Raw genomic sequence first — 21,281 nt, forward strand, 5'->3', positions numbered from 1 at the left:
CGTAGACTCAGGGTTTCACCATGTTGACCAGGCTGGTCTTGAACTCCTGAGCTCAAGTGATCTGCCCACCTTAGCCTCCCAAAGTGCTGGGATTACAGGCATGAGCCACCATGCCCGGCCTAGAATTTAAATTGCTTCCAATTCTTAGCCATAACTTATAATGCTGAATGAATATTCTTTGTACACATTTGTAGAAGGGTATTTAGGCTATATATTTAGTTATGGAATTACTGGATCATAGGATATGGAGATTATTAACTTTATTAACAAATTACTGTCCAAAATGGTTGTGCCAACTTATAGTCATAAGCATTTTAATAGAGAATATAATGTTTGTTGTCTCTTCAACATCCAAGGCAAAACTTGATCTTGTTCAACCTTTTAATTATTTTCCATATGACAGATTTAAAATGTTATTTCACTGTAGTTTTAATTTTCAGTTATAAGGTTACTATGAGGTTAAGCTTTTACCCATTATTATTGGCTTTCCAGGTTTCCTCTGTAAATTATCTAGTTTTCTATCATGGCTTGGCCTTTCCTTTATTGATTTATGAGGAAGTTTTATATTTTTTGATGTAGTCCTTTGTCAGCTCTGCATATTTTAAGTGTTTTCTCTGTTTTTATCTTGGACGCCATCCTTAGAGTCCTAGGAAACGCTTACTTGGCTGGAGACGTCTGGAGTTCATTGGCAAGTAATTTATTGCTCATGCTTTTCCCACATTGCTACAGTGTGGTGCAGATGCCACAGGAGTAGGTGACATTTCCATGCTCCCCTGGAGCCCACACAGACACTGCACTTGCAGCTGGATTGGTTTACCTCACTGACTTGTATCTCTCTGGTACTCCTGACTGCTAGCGGGATCCAGGGTACACCACTGGTCACCCTAGACTTGCTGAAGCCACTTCACCCAATGCCATCGGAGTGAAAGCGAAAAATGCTGGAGGCTTAAAAAAAATCACAACATGAGCCACAGCACACTAGCAGCCAGGGGAAGACGTCCTACAAGCCTTCTGCAGACTAGAAATGGTGTCTCAATTCAGGACCACTGAACAGGAAGCTTTTCATTTGGCACAGGAAAATTACAAGTCATGAAAACCATTGCACTAGGTTTCTACCACAAGGTGTAAGGTTTCATTCTGATAGAGCATCACAGATGCAGGGGAACAATTTTTATTAGAGCCACTCCAAAGAATAAGGTATTTCTTGGTTGTTATTTAAAGAGCGCCAGAGAGCCACAGGCAAAGACCTTCTTTCTTCTCTCCAAAACCTCGTTATCTCTACAGACAAAAAGATTTGACATCTTTTTACTGTTCTCTTTTCCTCTGACCCATATGTCCCTGTTTGCCCCATGCAATTTCCATCACTAGAAACACTTCTCTGCTTTAGTTCTGAGTCTCAAACGTATGTCACAAAGTGCTCTAATAGATTTCCTATGAGGTCCAGGGGCACAGCTCTAAGTATTTTATAGTCATAAAAATATTTTTCATTATCATGTTTTATCTTAAATTATTAGGTGAATTTTGTAGTCTACTCCATATTATGTCTGGATTTGACTTAATGACAATATGATGTATTTGAAATTTAATTTTCAGGTAAGTTGAAGCTCCAGGAATAGGTATCATGTGTATCTTTTGAATAGCCTCCAGTTAGTCTATAAAAATATCCATGGGGTTGTGGTTCTGGAGCAAAGGCTTTCTCTAGCCATCTGTATTGCTACTCTCTAGGACATACACAGGACATCTCAGTCAGATGGTCTATTTGTTGTCCTTTGAGCTTGCTACACTATTTATTATGTGAAGATGTTTATTGACACTATTTTCCAGAATACTTATACCTTCTCTTCATGTCTCTGAGAACTTGAAGACCCTGCTTCTGTGATAAGATTTCTTAAACTCATGGAATTCGTTCCTTCTTCTATGCTCAAAGTATTTTATACCTTCTTTGGCTGAGAATTTAGAGCATCCGGTCTTATATTGTTGGTACCTATACTGTATACATTTATCACTCACTGGACAGCACTTTCCTCAAGGTTGGATCCAGGTCTCACGCCTCTTTGTTTCTCCTGGATTTAATTAGGACAATCCTTTCTAGTAGTAAGCATCTACATTTTTGGCAACTCTGTAAGTATTTGTAGACCAAGATGAGATTATTCTCCTAATAGTAGAAAAAAAGAAAGAAGAAAAGAAAGAAAGAGAAAGAAAGAAAGAAGAAATGAAGGAAGGAAGAAAGAAAGGAAGGAAGGAAGGAAGGAAGGAAGAAAGAAAGAAAGAAAGGAGAAAAGAAAGAAAGGAGAGAAGGAGGAGGAGAAGCTAACATTGATTGCCAACTATGTGTCAGGCACCATGCAAGCAGCAATAACACACGATACACATCACGCTCCATCTTTACAACGACCCTGTCAAGTAGCTGTCATTGTTAATCACATTTTATACACAAGAACACTGAGGCTCTTAGGTGTAAAATAACTCCCAAAGATCACACTGCTATGAGAGCTGGAACTCTAGCCCCTGACTCCCTGATTCTGGGTTTTAAGTTCTTAACTACTACGGAAAAGAAGGACAGGTGAGGCAGACCAATTTAACACAGGTGACAGAACTGGGGAAAGGAGCCACGCAAGGTATTACCTGTGGTCAGTGGGACAAGGCGGTGTTCTTTCTAGCAGACAGAACTACTCCTTTCTAGTAAGAGAGTAGATGCTTTCTTCTAGAAAGGATTGTGCTAATTAAGTCCAGGAGGGACAAAGAGGTGTGAGATCTGGACCTGACCTTGAGGAGCATGGGGTCCAGTGAGTGACAAATGTGTAGAATACAGGAACCAACAGTATAAGACAGTGTTCCAGGCTCCAGTTGGCATCATTAAGCAGCACAAAAGCCCAGAGCATTGGGGAGAGGGCAAGAAGAAGGGGCTCCATTAAACCACCAAGGGCACCGCATTCCAACTTGCCTCCTTCCCACTTGGCCTCCAGCTGTTTTGATTATTTGGTTCCTCTCTCTCATGTGGCCATGCCACAGAGAACATGAATTCCCCCAGAACCCACTTCCTTTCTTCCAACTGACCCCTTACAGAACCCAAACTCCCTCCGCAGCCTGTCAGTCTGATACCACGCTTGGTCACAGCAATCATGCCTGCTCAGCGTTTTCATAGATGAATACTATTTTCCAGGATGGAGTGTGGAAAAAACGGTATTTTTTCTTCTGCCATGATAACATCCCCAAAATTAGGGGGAAAAAAGCACCAGGAACTGATATTTTAGAAGGTCACACCTCATTTTTCCTCGCTTGATGCAGCCCAGGGCTGAAAATCTGTTTTCTAAGAAGCTTGTGGGGACACTGGGGACTATCTGGCAGGGTCTATGCCCTCAGAGTTTGGTAATTCTGTTACAGGGTCTCCCTAAATGGGAGAATGCAGGATTGCAAAGAGAGCTAGTATAACATCCAGCTGGCCAGGGAGGATTTGTCAGATCAACGAAGGCTAATTCTGTGCATTCCCTGCTGGGCTTCCTAACGCACTGGGACACTCAGCTGAACTGTCTATTAAGAATATTTTCCTAAGTCATTTGTGTTAGATTATAGGCTATAAACCACTTATTGTTGCCTGGCCGCCATAAATATAAAGCAATCATTTTTAATGCAAGCAGCTGTTGGGCTGGCTTCCCCAAGATGCTTCGCCCAGAGACTCAAGTTCTGCTGTATTCCCCTTCATCAAGTGATTTCTGATTGTTTTTCTGCTCTGTTGCATACCACACACGTGCTGGTGGGGGTGGGGGTATACATCTTCCTTGCAGAGCTTTGTTTGGATGCAGGATTTCTAAAAATATCCAAAAGAAATTGATGAAGGAGGGGAGTGCAAGTTAAGTTGTATGAAATTTGATGACTTAAGCCCTAATCATAGTCTCTGTTAAAAAAAAAAATAGAGCACAAACCCATTTTCTGACCTCCAGCCATAAAATATGGGATCTTGAATTCTACTTATTAAAGATAAATTAATATATATTTATTGAAGATACATTTATATATCGTCGTATATTTATTGAAGATATATATTTTGCAATTATATTCATTTGGGATTTTGGATTATATTTTTATTTGTAAATTATTTATGAGGGTCTATAATGTACTAGGGCACCACGCTAGATATTAAGGACATAAAGATGAGTCAAAATTGACATGGTGCTTGCTTTCCTGTCTCTTTGTCTAGTAGAAGAGACAGACTGATCAAATTATTACAAAAATTGCTATATGGAATATAAAGGAAATTTAAGGAAACAGTAAAATGCCTAATCTAGTGATCCATGAAGATGTGCCTAATCAGCAGTTGAGCTGAGACACCAAGGGTAAATGAAGTTAACTTGGCAAGGGAAAAGGGCAAATGAAGAAGAGATTTCTAGGAAGAGGTGGGAATGAGCATCATGCATTATGAGAATCCAGAGGACCGGGCACAGTGGCTCACGCCTGTAATCCCAGCACTTTGGGAGGCCGAGGCAGGCATATCACGAGGTCAAGAGATCAAGACCCCTCCTGGCCAACATGGTGAAACCCTGTCTCTACTAAAAATACAAACATTAGCTGGGCATGGTGGCCCATGCCTGTAGTCCCAGCTACTTGGGAGGCTGAGGCAGGAGAATTGCTTGAACCGGAGGCGGAGGTTGCAGTTAGCCAAGATGGCACCACTGCACTCCAGCGTGGGCAACAGAGGGAGACTCCATCTAAAAAAAAAAAAAAAAAAAAAAAAAGAAGAAGAGATTTCTAGGAAGACTGAGAGGTGAGAATGAGCATCATGCATTATAAGAACCCAGGGAAGGACAGGGTACTTGATGCAGAAAGGGAGGCCGGTTCTAGATCCTAGCAGGGGCTTGGGGGTGTCTTAGTCAATTTTCTGTTGCTTATAACAGAATATCTGAAACTGGGTAATTAATAAAGAAAAGAAATTTATTCTTTACAGTTATGGAGGCTGATATTTTTTTTTTTTTTTTTTTTTTTTTTGAGACGGATCTCCTGTGCCCCCCACCTGGATCATGGTGTGACTCGGTCACTGCAACCGGTATTTTTAGTAGAGACGGGCTTTCACGGTGTTAGCCAGGATGGTCTCTATCTCCTGACCGCATGATCCGCCTGTCTTGGCCTCCCAAAGTGCTGGGATTACAGGCGTGAGCCACCACGATTTAATACAAGACTGGGGGCCACAACTGGTGAGGGCCTTCTTGCAAGTGCAGACTCTCTGCAGAGTCCCAAGGTGGAACAGGGTATCACATGGTGAGGAGGCTAAGCATGCTAACCCAGGTCTCTCTTCCTGTTCTTATGAAGCCACCAGTCCCACTCCCATGATTAACCCATTAGTCCATTAATTCATGAATAGATTATTCATTCATGAGGGAAGAACCCTCATCATCCAATCACCTCTTAAAGGCTCCACCACTTAATAGCACTACAATGAGGATGAAATTTCAACATGAGTTTTGGAGGTGACAAATATTCAAACCATAGCAGGAGGCTATGTGAAGAAGAGCTTGGTCCTCATCCTGAGAACAACAGGAAGCCACTGGAGCCTGTAGCAATTAAGGCCTCAGAGGGAAACTGCTGGTTTCCTCGAACCATACTTAAGTGATGTGTTGGAGGTAATTTCAAGAAGGCATTATTTTCATGGGTGTGGGTGGGATTAAAGGAACCCAGGAAGAATGGTGAAGCACCCAAGCAAAGCAACATCGAGAAGCCATGCTCACCTCTTGGCCTGAAGAAGCAAGAAGAGGAAACAGGGAGAGCTGGGGCTGGAGAGGGCCCCCCCTGCAGGAGCTGTGGTCAGGGAGGCTCACAGCACATGTCAGGACTCCAGCACTCTGGAGGGAGTAGGTACTTCACATTCTTTCTGCTGTTGCCCTCTAGTCCCTGCTGGATCTTTTTTATTGGCTGAATCCAAACAGAAACCAGAAAGAAGGAGCCATTAAAATCAGCGAGCCCTCTCCCAACAACCAGGGTGTAAAGCAGGGCAGAGAAGAACAGGGAGTGGCATTGGATGGGCAAGTAGAGAATAAAAAGCACAGAAGGCTTTCAGGCTGTGAGTGGCATGATCACATTTGTATTACAAAATAGATCATTCTGACTGCTCTGCAGAGAACTAACAAACAAAGATTAAGAGCAGGAAGACTTGTAAAATGGCACCTATAGCAATCAAGGGAGCAATTATGAATGGCAGCCTAAGCCAGAGTGGGGACCAAGTTGATGGAAAGAAGTGGACCAGTGTAAGGATTTCTCACATGGTAGAGCTTGGCCAAGACTGGAAGGAACTTGGCAGTCTTCAAATTGCACCCATCCATTGTTGTAAGATAACTGAGGCTCAGACAAGAGAAGAAACTTGAGCCAGAGGTAGAGTTCTTCCCTCACCTTTTCTACTACATAGCCTCTGTCAGTATGCTTTGCCTGGATTATACCTTGCTTCTTCATTTTTATTCTCCAGGACAAATTTCTTCCTTCTCTATGTCCTCTGAAGGTCACCTTGGCAATACCCGCTCCTAGAAACTTGACTTTATCTTCCTGACTGTAGGTTCTGTACTCTACGGCCTCCTTACTGGGAATGCCTGAACATTCGCTGCCTCATAGAGCAGCACACCCTGAGCTCACCCCAGTGGCTGGATCAGGATAAGCAAAGAGTGCTGAGGAAGCACTCAGCAGCCTCTTCTCATCTTTATTTCCATTAGTAAATAATTATTGGATGCTTACTCTTCTCTGGGCAACAGTTAAATTTCATAGCCATACATGGAGATTTTATATCTATATAACCACCCTTTTACAAATGAGTAAACTGAGGCTAACATAGGTTAAACAAGGTTGGTTAAGTGGAAAAGCCCAGACTCAAACCCAGGAATGCCTGCCTCTAAATGTCCATGTTCTTAATCACTATACCATACTGCCTCTCACATACTTGGCACAGCACTATGTTAGGTGCTCTTGTTTGTAGTATGAAGTTGAGGGTGTTGGTTGGAGACATCAAAAAGTAGGAGGTTGTTGATGGTTACAGGTGTTCCAAGTAATCGCTTTAGCTGAACTCTACACCGGCAGCTACTCAAGCCTTCAGATGACCACAGCCCCAGCCATCATCTGATAATCATTATATTGAGAAGACCAAGTGACAGGCACCCAGACAAGCCCAGTCAACCCAAGAACTGTGGGAGATACTAATAATTTTGCTTTCAGTCACTTAAGTGTGGTTCATTATGCATTAATGGAGTCAGGACACAGGGTAAGTTCTCTTGTGGAAATGATATTTAGACAAGTGAAACATAACCGTACCACACATACACTTCTACTCCCAAGAAATTGTTAATACGAAGCTGTTTTCCTGGTAGCTTTCCCTTCTCTGCACAGATCTGCATCCTCCCAGTTCTTGAGCCCAGCCTCCTTCTTTCATCTGCAGGGCTCTTGCTTCCTCTGAGGGCCTCAGTATGCGAGTCAGAGGTCAGCCAGGGAAAATGAAAACTTATTGGTCCACACCTCTCTGCCTCCCCCTCCTTCTTCACAGGTGAGGTACAGTTCTCCTTCATCTGCTTTTCCAGGTGCATAAATCAGCATGACACTCCCTCATCTGTCTCCATGAGGCTCCTCTGTCCCCAGTCTCCCCCCAGCCAGATGGCACTGGAGCTCTCTGGAGGAGGGCATCTCATGGACATGATATGATATTGCAGGCTCAGCCCATTCTATGACCCAGGCTAAGGATGACACAGATCAGATTAATAAGTGAGCTGCTGGGCAGCTCTTCAGAGTACCAATCTGTGGGGGCAACTAAAATGTCCCTGGAATAAAATTCACGTAGGGAGCTAGTTAATTCAGGTCTCTACCTAACTGCTGACAAAACTGTTGAAACATAAATTGGTTTGGCTGCAATTAAACACTCGCTATGGCTACCAGCCAAACTCCGTTGATATTTTTGTGTTAGGTGCATGCAATTTACATGGTGTGTCTAAGGCCTCACCACTGATTTTGAGAATGGCCCTCTGCGAGTTCCCTGTAACGGTTTAGCCTGCTGACAATCTGAAATTAAAAAATTCATGATGCTGTCATGAATTAGTGGGAACAATTTATTAGAATGGCTGAATTTAAATAGTTTAATATGCCTCTCAAGAAATTGTCTAGTTCAGAAAATCACATGTAATATGTACATGGAAAATAAATCTTTATTTTGAACATAAAAAGCATACACTTTTATCATATATTTCCATTCCTGCTAAACGTTGAACAGACATGCAAGAAATAATAGTATAAAGAGGCCCCTAGTTACTCACCTTACACGTACCTGTCTCAGTCTGGCCTGGATGCATGGATAATGCTGGGAGGCAGAGGGGCAGAAATTCAGGGAAATTGTGCTGGAAATCTTTTCTTTCCACTTGCATTTATTTCCATGTAAAATCAGATCGAAGTGAATCTTCAAAGTAAATTTAACATGGAAACGAAGTAAAACAAAACAAGAAATAGTCTCAAATATTAGCCAGGAACTGGGGAACAGCACATCATCTATTTGGCTTTGGGGTTTTGAGAGACAGTGTGTGCTGATGGCATGTATAAGAATCTTGGATTTTTTTCAGCTCTGTTAGGTAGATCCAATTCTTCCTGCTCCAGTCAATACTTCCTTCATTCCCTGGCCAATCATTCTTTTTCTCCTCTTCAAATAAGGAAGTATTAGACTTTCCAGTCATTGGGGTTGAGGAAGTCTCCCTGCTGCATGTTTCCTATGTGCAATCTACAGATCACAGATGTGTTACTCTTGGTCCTCCAAGAAACAACAGCCAAGCTTGGATTAGACATACAGGAGATTTATTGAGGAAGTGTCTGTGAGGGGAACAGGGGGGAATCAGAGGAGGCAGTGAGTGCTGCCAGACTGCAAGACAGGTCTGATCCTGAGAAGGAGACAGGAAAGGAAGCAGGGTTTGAGAGACAGAGTCTCACACTGCAGCACACTGCTAGGGAAGTTTCACCAGTGATGGAAGGTTTTAGAGCAACTTATCCAGTATCTCACAGGAATGGGTCTACCTTAGTATCCCTCTTGTGCTCAACCATTGGCAGACAGGAGCCCAAGGAAGTAAAGCCCAGAGCATACACTGTCATGGATTTGGAGCAGAGCAGCTGGTGGTGTCTGCCAGTTATAGTCTCCATGGTGCAGAAGGAGATCTGAGTAGTACATTTTCATGGCCACTGTAGGTGTAGAAGCCACACTGCAGGAGCAGCCCACAGATGAACAGGAGAGGGGAGGTAGGAAGAGAGATACCAGCATGATGCCAGGGGTCAAAGACCAATATGACCCAATTTTTCCGAGGGCCCAACTCACATTTCACAATGCAGAGTACTAACTACTATACGATCAAGACTCAACTTACATTTCAAATGAAGAATGTGACTCTTGTCAGGTTTCTGATTCCTGAATCCCTGGTCAGCATGAGAATCCACTAGTTCAACTACTGCAGGCTAGCATGGAAAGCATGCCTCGTTTATTACATTTTCCCTAAAAGCAAATGTGATTCAGGTTCCAAACAATCAATTTTCAGTTGGCCTTTGGGGGATGCAGACATTCAAATTCAGGTGATTATCAACAATGAAGTATTTCAGTTCTCATGATGGCATAGCCATCAGCAGCGAATACCAAAAAGGAGGATAAGATATCTATCTTTACACACTATTGCTGCATGGCAGAGAAGAAGCAATTCATTCTTTTCAGAAATATTTACTGAATGGCTTATATGTTGTCAGGAATTGTCCCAGATGCTACAGTAGTAGGTAGATTTATTTGAGGGTGTTGAAGAATGAAGAACTAAGAATAGGTGAATAGAAGTCGTAGGGAGCATGATTTAGATTTGAAATAGCAAAGGATATCTTTAACAACTTTAAGAATTCTGTCTTCAGGTTGGACACATGCTACCTTCCATTGCGCTCACCAGCCTTTGCTCATGTGGCTGTCACTCCATGGATCACACTGTGTTCCAGCTATTTACGGATTTATTTTCTTTGATAGTTTGCAAAAATCCCTGCAGGATTAGGAGCATATGCATTAATTAACTAATTAAATAATTAACTCATCATTTGCATATTTATTCAACAAAGGTTTGTGAATGCTTTGTCCGTGCCTGCTGTTGGTATCTGAGGAGGCCAAGATAAATAAGATACAATACCCGTCCTCCAGGAGCTCACAGTAAGTTAGGGAGAAAGATGGGGAGATATCAATATAATCCTGCGAAGAGCAAGAGCATCAAGGAGGGAATAACTGACTCTGCTGAGGCGGCAGCAATGAAAAACTTCATCATAGAACTGATGACTCCTGAGCGACATTGTGAAGGAAGAGCAGAAGTTATCTGGGATTCTATCTCTAGTTTCTAGTACAAATAAGTCCTCAGTTCATCTCTGCAAAATGAATGAATGAAGATGAATAAGCAGAGTGTGACTGAGGGTATTATTTTCCTAATCAGCATCTACTGCTGGTGACAGTTCCTTACCCCTGGCTCCAGAAGTGGGCTCGTGGCCCAGGCTTTGCCAGTCAAACAGTTGAGCAGGTACTGACCACAGCTATTGGTTCAGGAGAGTGGAAGTGATTAAGGTTCGTCTAGCGAGACACATCACGGGACTTGGCTGAGTGGTGGAAGAGCATAATCTTACCTTCTGCTGGACCTGGAGCTGTGGAATGTCAGCCAGGGGAATCTGGGGGCCACGTGATAAGGATAAAATCTGTGTGGAGATGAAATTACATAGGGAAAGCATGACTAGGGGCTGAAGAGAGAGAGAAATTGGGCCCTGATGACATTGTTTTAGCTCCTGGATCCAGCAATATAAGAAGTGTGTTTCTCCCTTATTTGCTCTTTAGGTAATCAATAAATTACTTTGAGGGGGGCAGCATTTAAGCCAGTTGAGCTGACTTTTCTGTTACTTGCAACCTAAAGTGTCTTGACCATAGGATGGGATCCTTCACAAAGTATGGAGTTCTCCATTTCCAACATGAGTCACATAAAATCACTAGCCTATCAGAGAAGGAAACGCTGTTACTGGGGAACCCAAAGTCCTTGTAGCCTTGCTGACTGAAGCTGGAAATGAGTCTATTACCTGAAGCAAAAAAATGAACATGGAAAAAAGAAAGGCAGGAATGAGGGAGGAAAACTGTATCATAATATCAGCCAGACTGCCCAGCAGGCTTTTAATAAAGGCTTGGTCTGTTTAGCCTAAAGTTTTATTTCAGAATGACTATTTAGTTTCTGCATTTTGGGTGAGGGACAAAATTAACCCAAACCAGAGAGAACTGGCACACACACCACACAAAAGTGGTTAAAAAGAATTATTGGGAGGCCGAGGTGGGCAGATCACGAGGTCAGGAGATCGAGACCAGCCTGGCTAACACAGTGAAACCCTGTCTCTACTAAAAATACACAAAATTAGCCAGGCATGGTGGTGGGCACCTGTAGTCCCAGCTACTCGGGAGGCTGAGGCAGGAGAATCACTTGAACCCGGGAGGTAGAGGTTGTAGTGAGCTGAGATTGCACCACTGCACTCCAGCCTGGACGACAGAGCGAGACTCCATCTCAAAAAAAAAAAAAAAAAAAAAAAAAAAAAAATCAAGTGTGCAGATTCATTAAGAGAAAGAGACGTGGCTGCTGAGAATGGTATTTTTCTTTCTCCTCTTGTCTAAGTGCATCATCTAGGGAGGAATCACTGCCAAAATTCAAAGTCCTCCCAACTTCTTGACAAACACAAACATCCTCCCCACGGTCTCAACTTTGGCAGAGACCAGAAGTGAAAGTCCCCCCTGTCCTCAATCCAGGGATTTGAGTCAAGAGGCCAAGAAGTCTGTACAACACATCCAGGGCAGGAGAGCAGATGCTGAATGCAGCAAAGCCTGGAATGCAGGAGAATGAATTACATGAAGCGGAGATAGAAATAAATAGCTGCTGCTGGAAGACAGCATGTCTCCTGACTGGAAACCACTGGACTCTGGTTCTATTTATAAAGACATGTCCTACAGAACCAGTTTTCTTTGTTACTACTTGAGGCCACATCACCAACATATGCCAGGCACCGGTGGACAGCGATCAAGATGTGGGTCCTGGGCTCTGACCTCTTCACTGAGTTCGTTCGGGCTCTGGGTAGGGACAGAGGCAGAGTGATTTTGTGTTTTCTACTTTCAATAACTGGGGGAGACACAGACCCACAGCCTTCCTCTAGGTTTCTAGCCCTACTCGCCTTCCTATTGGGTTTCTTCTTTCTTGCTTGTCTGCCTCCCTGGACTTCTTTGCATCCCCTCTTAGCAGAAAGGACACTCATCACTAGTCAAGACGCATAGATTCTGTTTTAAGTGGTTTAAGCTTTGCCAGTAACTGGTTGTTCGACATTAGGAAAGTTATTTAATTACCCTGGACCCCAGTTTCCTCATCTGTAAAATGGGCTTAAAATGTTTGCCCGATTTATGTTCCTTAAATATGAAGAACTGGGATGTGCATGTGGGTATTAAGAAACCTGAGATGTATTACAGAGAAGACGCATATTTAACTTTGTTTTGCCCAGCATGGCTCAAATAAATTTGAAACAAAACATCTCAAAAACAATCTAGCCACATTCTCTTGCTATTCTCTGGTATGCAGTTTGAGAAATGTTTGTGGCAGATACTTGAATTTGTGATCTCAACTTGCTTTTTGCCATCCTTCTGCTTGGAGAGGTTAGGAATATAAACTCTATTTCTCAGGCTTCCTTGCAGCTAGGGTTCTGCATTTGGGTTAGATTTCGCTACTCAGATGTACTCATGTGAGAGAAGGGAGATATTTTCATTTCCTACTCAATCCTGATGATCTGCTGACCTTGATGATCTCTCAAGTCTTGTCCAACTCTATGGGATGTCGATGTTTCCTTTCTTGGCCATATCTTCTCTTAGGAAAAGAGCTTCTTTAGATACAGTAGTTCTAGTCCATTTCTTCTCTTATGAGTTGAAATAGATTCCAAGAAACAGTTCCAGGACAAATCAGGAGAGGGTAAATGCTAGCTGGAATTCATTTTTCTCTGAAGTTCCCATCATTTTTTACAGTTCATTTCTGACTCAGTAGGACATAGTTCATCTTTCTGGGGTCTTGCAGCAACTCCAAAAAACAAAGAATGACTTGCAAAAGAGTTAAAACTATAACCATAGCGTCCCCATGGGTCCTCTGGTAGCCATTTTGAGGCCACACTGAGCCGGGCACACAGAAACTATCCCTCCTCTGAATCCCCTGTTAATTTTATAGGCATGATTGTATTTCTCATCACATGCCAAGACTATCTTAAGTGGTGCTCCAGTTAAACATAATGGCTCTGAGAAGACAGAGAACTGGGTCTGGCTCCCTGATAGTAAGCAACCTTGGTCAGAACCAATAACCATGCCGTTCCTTGGATTCCCTGGTCTAAAACTGACAAAATGCCATTTTCTCTGGCTGCTAGGACTTTAGACAAATGGGAGACTCTGTAGTGCAATGAGTTATAAAACTAAGCTTTTAAAGTGGGCTTCAGATATTACCATGGTAAAACGTTACTTTGACTACACAGAGGTGAAACATGAGAAGTTAGACTCACCAAACATGGGACAGAGAACCTCTAGGTGGCCCATTCTTTGGCAAAATTGTGAGGCGGTTAAAACTTGCCTCTATCTTCTTCCTTTGAAAAACTCAGTTTTTCAAATTTTAGGACCAGAAACTTTTCCCCATTCTCCCTCTGCCCCTTAGACTTCTGCAGCATTGCAACTCTGTCCTGCCTCTCAGAGAAAGAACATATATTATAGAAAGCTCATTTAACCCAAGGCTGTGGTTTCAACCCTGGCTGCTCATCAGGTCTGGAGAACTTCAGAGAGCACAGATGCCAGGGCCCCACACCTAGAAACCCAACTCAGTTGGTCTTGGATTGGTCCCAGGTGTACTAACTATTCAGAAGCTCCCATGGGTTGGGAACCATCAGGGTATTGTTACCTAAGAATACTTCTTCAAATAAGATCATGGAAGGGGTTCCAGGGATAAACTCGTCTTGCTCTACACCTACTCAGGTTTTCCATAAAGCAGGTTACTGCCATTCACTTTGACTTGTAACCTTCAAGATAGCCAAATTCAGAGTGTGGCTCTTCCCATAAATAAAAAGCTTGTAAAATCTTGCAATAATGCCAAGGTTAGCTCATGATGGAGCTTCCGTCTAGTAGCTGGTGCCTCGTCCTGAAATTCTGTGCCCACTCTGGCTACTTGCTTGATTAGCCTCAGTTATCCCACACTCGAATACTCCCAGAATCGAATTCTCATCTCTCTGCCTGGTGTCCTGTTCTTCATCTAACCCTCCAGTACTAACTTCATGGTATCAAATAATGACAAACATAAGGGCTTTGAGTTAGAACTTGTTCAATCTTGACTCCATTGCTCTGTAACTCAGGATTCCTTGGGAAACTTATTCAGAGTATTGGTTTCTTCATCTGTAGAGTAGGGGTGATATCACCTATTCTATTCAGTTTCAGTTTTGGCACATAGTAAATCCTGAATAAATGTTTGGTCCCCTTCCTCCAACCTCATTGTTCACCTCTTACTGATTTCCACCTATTGTCTGTCTCCCAGACAACAAGAATGTGATAAGTAACTCAAAAAATATCTATTAGGATTTGGAGTATCAGTAGGAAGGTATTTTAGGGAAGACAGTACTTTTTGTCACAACTGAAACTACAGCCTACTGGTCCCCATGAACTTTCTTAGTTCCCACATAAGAGATGTGACCATGACATTGAGGACAGTCAATGACAGTGCCACGACAGTGTTTGTCACAACAATAATAACAAAACACAAGGGCTTTGTGTTTGGCAATGGGGAAAATAATGGATGTAGTGAGAGGAGTGAGCTGATAGTCACTTGCGGGAAGCTGAAAAATAAACCCAGAGAAGACCTGGAAAGGACAGACAACCAGATGTCCAACTAGGAAGCAAAAATCTTGGCTGGATTCTGTTTCAAACCACAGAATCTGAATTTTTGGAAGAAAGCATTAAAAACAATAAATTACCCCAAATGGCAAAGTTAGGATTCAACTGCCTCAAACTGTAACAACTTAGGCACTTGTAAAAGAGAAATATTCCAGATGGCAAAGTGGAAGGATAAATTATAGAGAAGGAAGTGGCTAATATCCTGTGCAATAATACTCTGAAGCAATACAAAAAGAGAACCTTCGTGAAGGAACGGGCTGGGGATTCCAGTGTTTCTGAGGGACAGAAATGGGGTGCCATTCAATCAGGGGCAGCTGACCCCACTGGGCAGCCCTGGGTGCCTGGGGCTGAGGCATTATTTCAAATTGCTTCCTGTCTTCCAAGTGATTCTGGAACAAATGGCTCTGGTGGCCTCAGGGGCATGTCTGGAGTGACCACATGAAACTTCCAGAGCTTTGATTCGGCATGGTCCGTCTGGCTTCACTGCCTAGTTCAGGGTTCAGTGGCCTAGATAGATTTCAAATCTCAGTTCCTTTTCATCTTCTACTTCTATTTATATGAGGACACTCCAGCCCTCAAATCAATAGGATTGGATCTGAACAGTAGAACTGGAGGCAGTCCAAGGACTTTGACTTTAGTCCTCTGACTTCTCAAAAGGTAGACTGCAGACCAGCAGTCCCATCATCACCTAGAAGATGATGGGAAATGCAGCAACTCTACCAAATCAGAATTAATACTTTAACACAACCATCAGGTGTTTTGTGTACATGTTAAGGTTTGAGAAGCAATGTTCTAGACGATTTAATAGGGTAAAAGGATGTAGGTCCATAAAGATTCCTATAACCATCAGAAAGGACGTTGCACTTTGAGGTAGTCTAATCTTTCCAATAATGGTGCACCTCAAGGAGTCTGCAAGTGTCCTAATAGCACTGCCAAGACTTTGACCCCAGTACTACTAATAAATGCCTTTCAGTTGGAAGTTGGACCCATAAGCACAAGGACATCTTGTGCTCAATCTCAGCCTCAGCTACTCCATTCTACTGTTTCTCCTCCTTCTCTCATAGAGCCATACATCCCCACTGGAAGAAAGTGACAGAATAGAGGAAAGGTGCACAAAACCCTCTATTGGTTTTTTATCACATCAAAAAATACGTGGATTCTTTACTAAGGCCTTACAAGGCACTTCCTGGGTTAGCATCTGATTACACCTTCCATTTTATCTCTTACCCTCTCTCACTTTGCTCCAGCCACTTTGGCCTTCTTTCTTCCTTGAACATACCAAGTTCATTTCCAGTGCCAAGTATGTTCAGTCATTGTTTCCTCTATGGCAGGGATCCCCTACCCCCAGGCTGCAGAACGGTACTGGTCCATGCCCTGTTAGGAACTGGGCCACACATCAGGAGGTGAGCAGTAGGTGAGTGAGTGAAGCTTCATCTGTGTTTATAGTCACTCCTCATGGCTCGCAATACTGCCTGAGCTCACCTCCTGTCAGATCAGCAGTGGCATTAGATTCTCAAAGGAGTGCAAACCCTATTGTAAACTGCACATGCGAGGGATCTGGGTTGGGTGCTCTTTATGAGAATCTAATGCCTGATGATCTGTCACTGTCTCCCATCACTCCTAAATGGGACCATCTCGTTGCAGGAAAACAAGCCCAAGGCTCCTAATGATTCTGCATTATGGTGAGTTGCATAATTATTTCATTATATATTACAATGTAATAATAATAGAAATATTATTTCATTATATGTTACAATGTAATAATAATAGAACTAAAGTGTGCAATACATGTAATGTGCTGGAATCAACCCAAAACCATCCCCACCCTCGCCCCCATCCGTGGAAAAATTGTCTTCCACAAAACCAGCCCCTGGTGCTAAAAAGGTTGAAGACCAGTGCTCTATGGAAATGCTCTCTCTGTCCTTACATCTTATTATTGCTAGGCCTTCATAATTCAGGTCTCAGCACAAATGCAGTGTTCCTGGAAAGACTAGCCCTGCCACACCATCTAAAATCCTACCCTACCTTATCCATCTGTATCACATTATCCTGTGTGATGTTCCTTAGGGTATTTAATATTACTTGGTATTGTCTTATTTATATTTACTGGTTTAATTTCTCTTCCCCACCACATGTAAGCTTTATAAGAGCAATCTTATTGATTGCTATATCCCAAGTGCCCAGAACAGTGCCTGACAGAGCAGTTATTTAAAAGATATTACTGGATTTGAGTGAATGATGGGGCTAGGTTAAACTATTGACTTTTGGATTATCTGTGCATTCCTGTGTTTCCTGCTCTAACTATTCTGCTTATGACCACAGACAACTCAGAAGGGCTTACATGGCAGAGCCTGAGTTAATGATACTGTTGGTCTGGCCATAGGATTGAGATAGTCCACGCTGAGTCATTTCAGAGCTGTGTGGTATTTCAATCCAAGATTGTTCTGTAAACTATGATGGACTGCCTGCCCATGCATAAGGTACTTTCATCTATAAAGGAGAATATTACAAGCTTTCTGACCTTAAAGTCTTCTCCTTAACTAGGCAGACAAGCAGATAAGCAAATGGTTTTTATACAATGTGAAAAGTAAGTTCAAATTATAGATGGACAAAGGAAGAATACAAGTTTAACAAATGGGGGGGTGTTAGAGTTATTTTCCCAAAAGTAGTGATGTCTGTTCGGAGCTTTAAAGCACAAAAAGGAGTTTGTCAGAAGCACATATAGGTATTCCAGGGAAACAAAATGGCACCACTAAGGTATAGAGGCAAGAAAGAGCCTGGGGAACTACATTAGTTTAGTAATGCCAGAATGCAAAATGTGCAGTTCGGGCTGGCAGAAGGAAATGAGGCTGGAGTAGGAGCCAACAGGCTTGTAATAATACATGTCCTTGAGGTGCTAGATCCACCATATGTTTGAGGTCAAAGACAAATATCTCAAATATCTTTCAGTCCAAAAGAGCTAACAATGAGTTGAGCTGAGAGCATGTTGCAACCTCCAGCCCCCCTTTGTACTCCCCTCGGGCACCATGAGCACCGTGCCCAACAATCTCAAAAGCCCCCACATGCTGGACCCATTAGGCACTGCATGCTCCACCGTCTGAGTCATTTCCCCCTCTGCCAATCGTGACTGAACCCAGAGGAACTCTCCACTAATTGAATTTGAGATGACTCACTCTAAACTAGGGACTTGAAACTCGAAAACCTCGGCAGCAATACCTTGGCAGTAAGATTCTTGGGTCATATTGTCCAGCTCGTTGTCTGGGGAGCCAGTAGGAGTGAGGGGATGTAGTGTGGGTATCTGCCGGGGAGGAAGGTTGGAGGCAGGGACTTCGGGTTTTCTTAGAGACCTGGAAAGGATAAGAGCATTCACTGCATGTCATTGTTTGTTTGAGCTCCAGCTGGTAGCCAAGAGTTTTTAAAAAATGACATTCGAGCATGTTTTGTTTGGCACACTTAGTTTTGTTTACAATATTTGATGCAATATTTTAAAAATAAGGAGTTTTTACATTACATACCACATTTCTGATTCTGTTAAAGCATTGAAAGACCTGGCAATAACCCACTGCAAGTGAAGGATGGATATCCCTGGTACAGGTGGTGTGCTCCCTAGGTTTCCAGAGTCTTCACCCCGATTTTTACATTCTGATGCCCCTACACTTATATCCAGAATGTTTCACTTGTGTAGTAACATTCAAGGGCCTTTTTGGCCCTATAGGTATTTGTGTTTGCAAAGCCTATTCTGAAGCTACCAATGAGGAGACAAACTCTGATGACAGTTTTGGTAACAGAGGAATGGACCTCAAAGTATTATCTCTTTGGCAAATTTCATCTGCTCAGTGCTCAGGAATTTATTAGAAAATAATGCAATAAAAGGGTGGGCATGAAGGTCACCAATCTCCACCTCCCCTACTTATTCTACTTTGGCAGAACATATAGTAGACATACTGAGGCCAGGGTTACCTGTATTATCTTATGTTTCCCATCATAATTGTGTCATGGTATGTATTTAATGGATGCTCATTCAATGCATAATGAATGGAATGTCATTGCTGGTCCAAGTCTGGGCATCTAATGTCCTCTCCCAGGAGACCTGGCACCCACGACACTGCATGGAATGTTTTTCTTTTTCTCCATCTATTCATGTTTCAATGCTCCCCTTCCTTTCATCTGTACTCATCTGCCTGCTCTTCCCCAAAGCTTTCAAGGACTTCCCCAGGTTGGCAATAGGAACCTTCTCTCCTCTATTCTTAATCAGTATTTATTTGTTTTTGTTATATAACTTCCCGAGTCTTTGTTTCATTTATGAGAAAATAAATATCTACTTCATAAGACCAGTATATGCATTGTGTCTGGAACATGGTGAAAATGGTAATTGCATTTATATTTATATACTTATATATTGCTTACTATATGTCAGGAACCCTTTCAAGTATTTTGCATATGTTGATTTATTTAATCTTTACAACATTGCTATAAGGTAGGTACTGATGTTATAATCCTCATTTTACAGATAAAGAAGCTGAAGCAGAAAGAGATAAAGTAACTTGCTCAAGGAACACAGCTAATAAGCTCTAGAGGTAAGCACAGCTAATAAGCTTTTAAACCCAGGAAGCTGGACCCAGAGTCTATGGCTCCACCCACTAAGTAAAACTGCCTCTCTTCTGAAGTGAGGTGTATATATATGGTAGTATCCTTTGGGTTAGAGATTGTAAATTGTCCTTCAATATCCATTCTCACCAGTGCTATTTTGTATTTTTAATCACACACAGCCTAATTGAATCCTACTTGCTTTTTTTTTTTTTTGAGATGGGGTCTCACTCTGTTGCCCAGGCTGGAGTTCAGTGGCTCTATCTCAGCTCACTGAAACCTCTGCCTCCCAGGTTCAAGTGATTCTCCTGCCTTAGCCTCCCAAGTAGCTGGGATTATAGGCACCTGCCATCATGCCCAGTTATTTTTTGTATTTTTGTAGAGATGAGGTTTCACCATGTTAGCCAGGCTGGTCTTGAACTCCTGACCTCAGTTGATCTGCCTGCCTTGGCCTCCCAAAGTGCTGGGATTACAGGCATGAGCCACTGCACCCGGCCAAATCCTACTTGCTTTTTAAGCATGATTTGACTAGCACAAGAGAAAGGCAGAAAAGAGAAATCTCCAATAATAGAATGAGTAGAGTAAAGCCTTAGAGGTGGGATCCTCTATCCTTCCTTCTCCTCTTTGAAAAATAGCTTTGTCAGCAGATCCTTCCCGAGAGTTCTTGGCCTTCCAGAAGTACCATAGATCCAACACAGATGAAAAACTTCCCTGAGGCCAAGTCACTTGGAACTATCTGAATGCAAATGGCACTGATTTTCCATTTCATCATTTTCAGATAGAACGAATTCTAGCATTAACTTACCTGAACACGTTTGGTACATGCTCTCTTGTTTGTCCTTAGTTTCTCCATCTGTAAAATGAAGGATTGGAAGAGACCACAAATGGCAAACAGGCATGCTTTTGCAGGCCATATTCAATCAATTAGTTGTATTTGCTGGGTGTACTGCATCCCATAAGCAGTATTTGACCAGAAATGTCTGCCATTGGAGAGAAACATGTGTCAGCATATTTGCCTCCCTGGGTTAGATGATTCTCCAGGCTTCTACATAATTTTATGTTTAGATGAAAACAGCCACAAAGAGAAAAGAGGACAACAAAACAAGAGATATGAATAATAATGTATTGTATACTTGAAATTTGCTAAAAGAGTAGATCTCAAGTGTTCTACATACACACACACACACAAACACAAGGGTAACTAATGAGATGATAGGTATTAATTAACTTGATTATGGTAATCACTTCACAATGTATACATATAAAAACATCATGTTTTACAACCTACATTTATACAATTTCTCAATTATATATCAATAAACCTGGAAAAATAAAGATGTATAAAAAAGATTTACAAATAAGATTTTTAAAAAAGGATTGTGAGGAAATAAAGTATGACAGTAGAATTACCAGTTTTACTAGAGGCAGTAAAGAGCAGAATTAATATTGCAGAAAATCAAATCAGTAATAGAGTTGACAAGTACAAAATTTTAATGCAGAGAAAAAGAGCAAAGTGTGAAGTTGGGGGCCGGGCACGGCGGCTCACCTGTAATTCCAGCACTTTGGTAGGCTGAGGCGGGTAGATCACCTGAGGTCAAGATCAGCCTGGACAACACGGTGAAACCCTGTCTCTACAAAAATACAAAAATTCGCTGGGCATGATGGCAGGTGCCTGTAATCCCAGCTACTTATGAGGCTGATGCAGGAGAATCACTTGAACCCAGGAGACAGAGGTTGCAGGGAGCCAAGATCACGCCATTGC

At 42.3% G+C, this 21,281-nt stretch overlaps 1 long non-coding RNA gene across 1 annotated transcript; it reads right to left on the reverse strand.

Moving 5' to 3' along the window:
* Positions 1–8,323: 8,323 nt before the first annotated feature.
* On the reverse strand, positions 8,324–20,447 carry LOC116470494 (uncharacterized). Its single transcript, XR_004248626.2, has 3 exons — positions 20,325–20,447; positions 18,149–18,279; positions 8,324–8,413 (listed from the first exon to the last, which is right to left on the reverse strand). It is a non-coding gene; the product is annotated as an uncharacterized LOC116470494 (long non-coding RNA).
* Positions 20,448–21,281: the final 834 nt, after the last annotated feature.

The sequence above is a fragment of the Hylobates moloch genome, unplaced genomic scaffold (genome assembly GCF_009828535.3).
Source record: "Hylobates moloch isolate HMO894 unplaced genomic scaffold, HMol_V3 SCAFFOLD_6, whole genome shotgun sequence".
Classification (NCBI taxonomy): Eukaryota; Metazoa; Chordata; class Mammalia; order Primates; family Hylobatidae; genus Hylobates; species Hylobates moloch.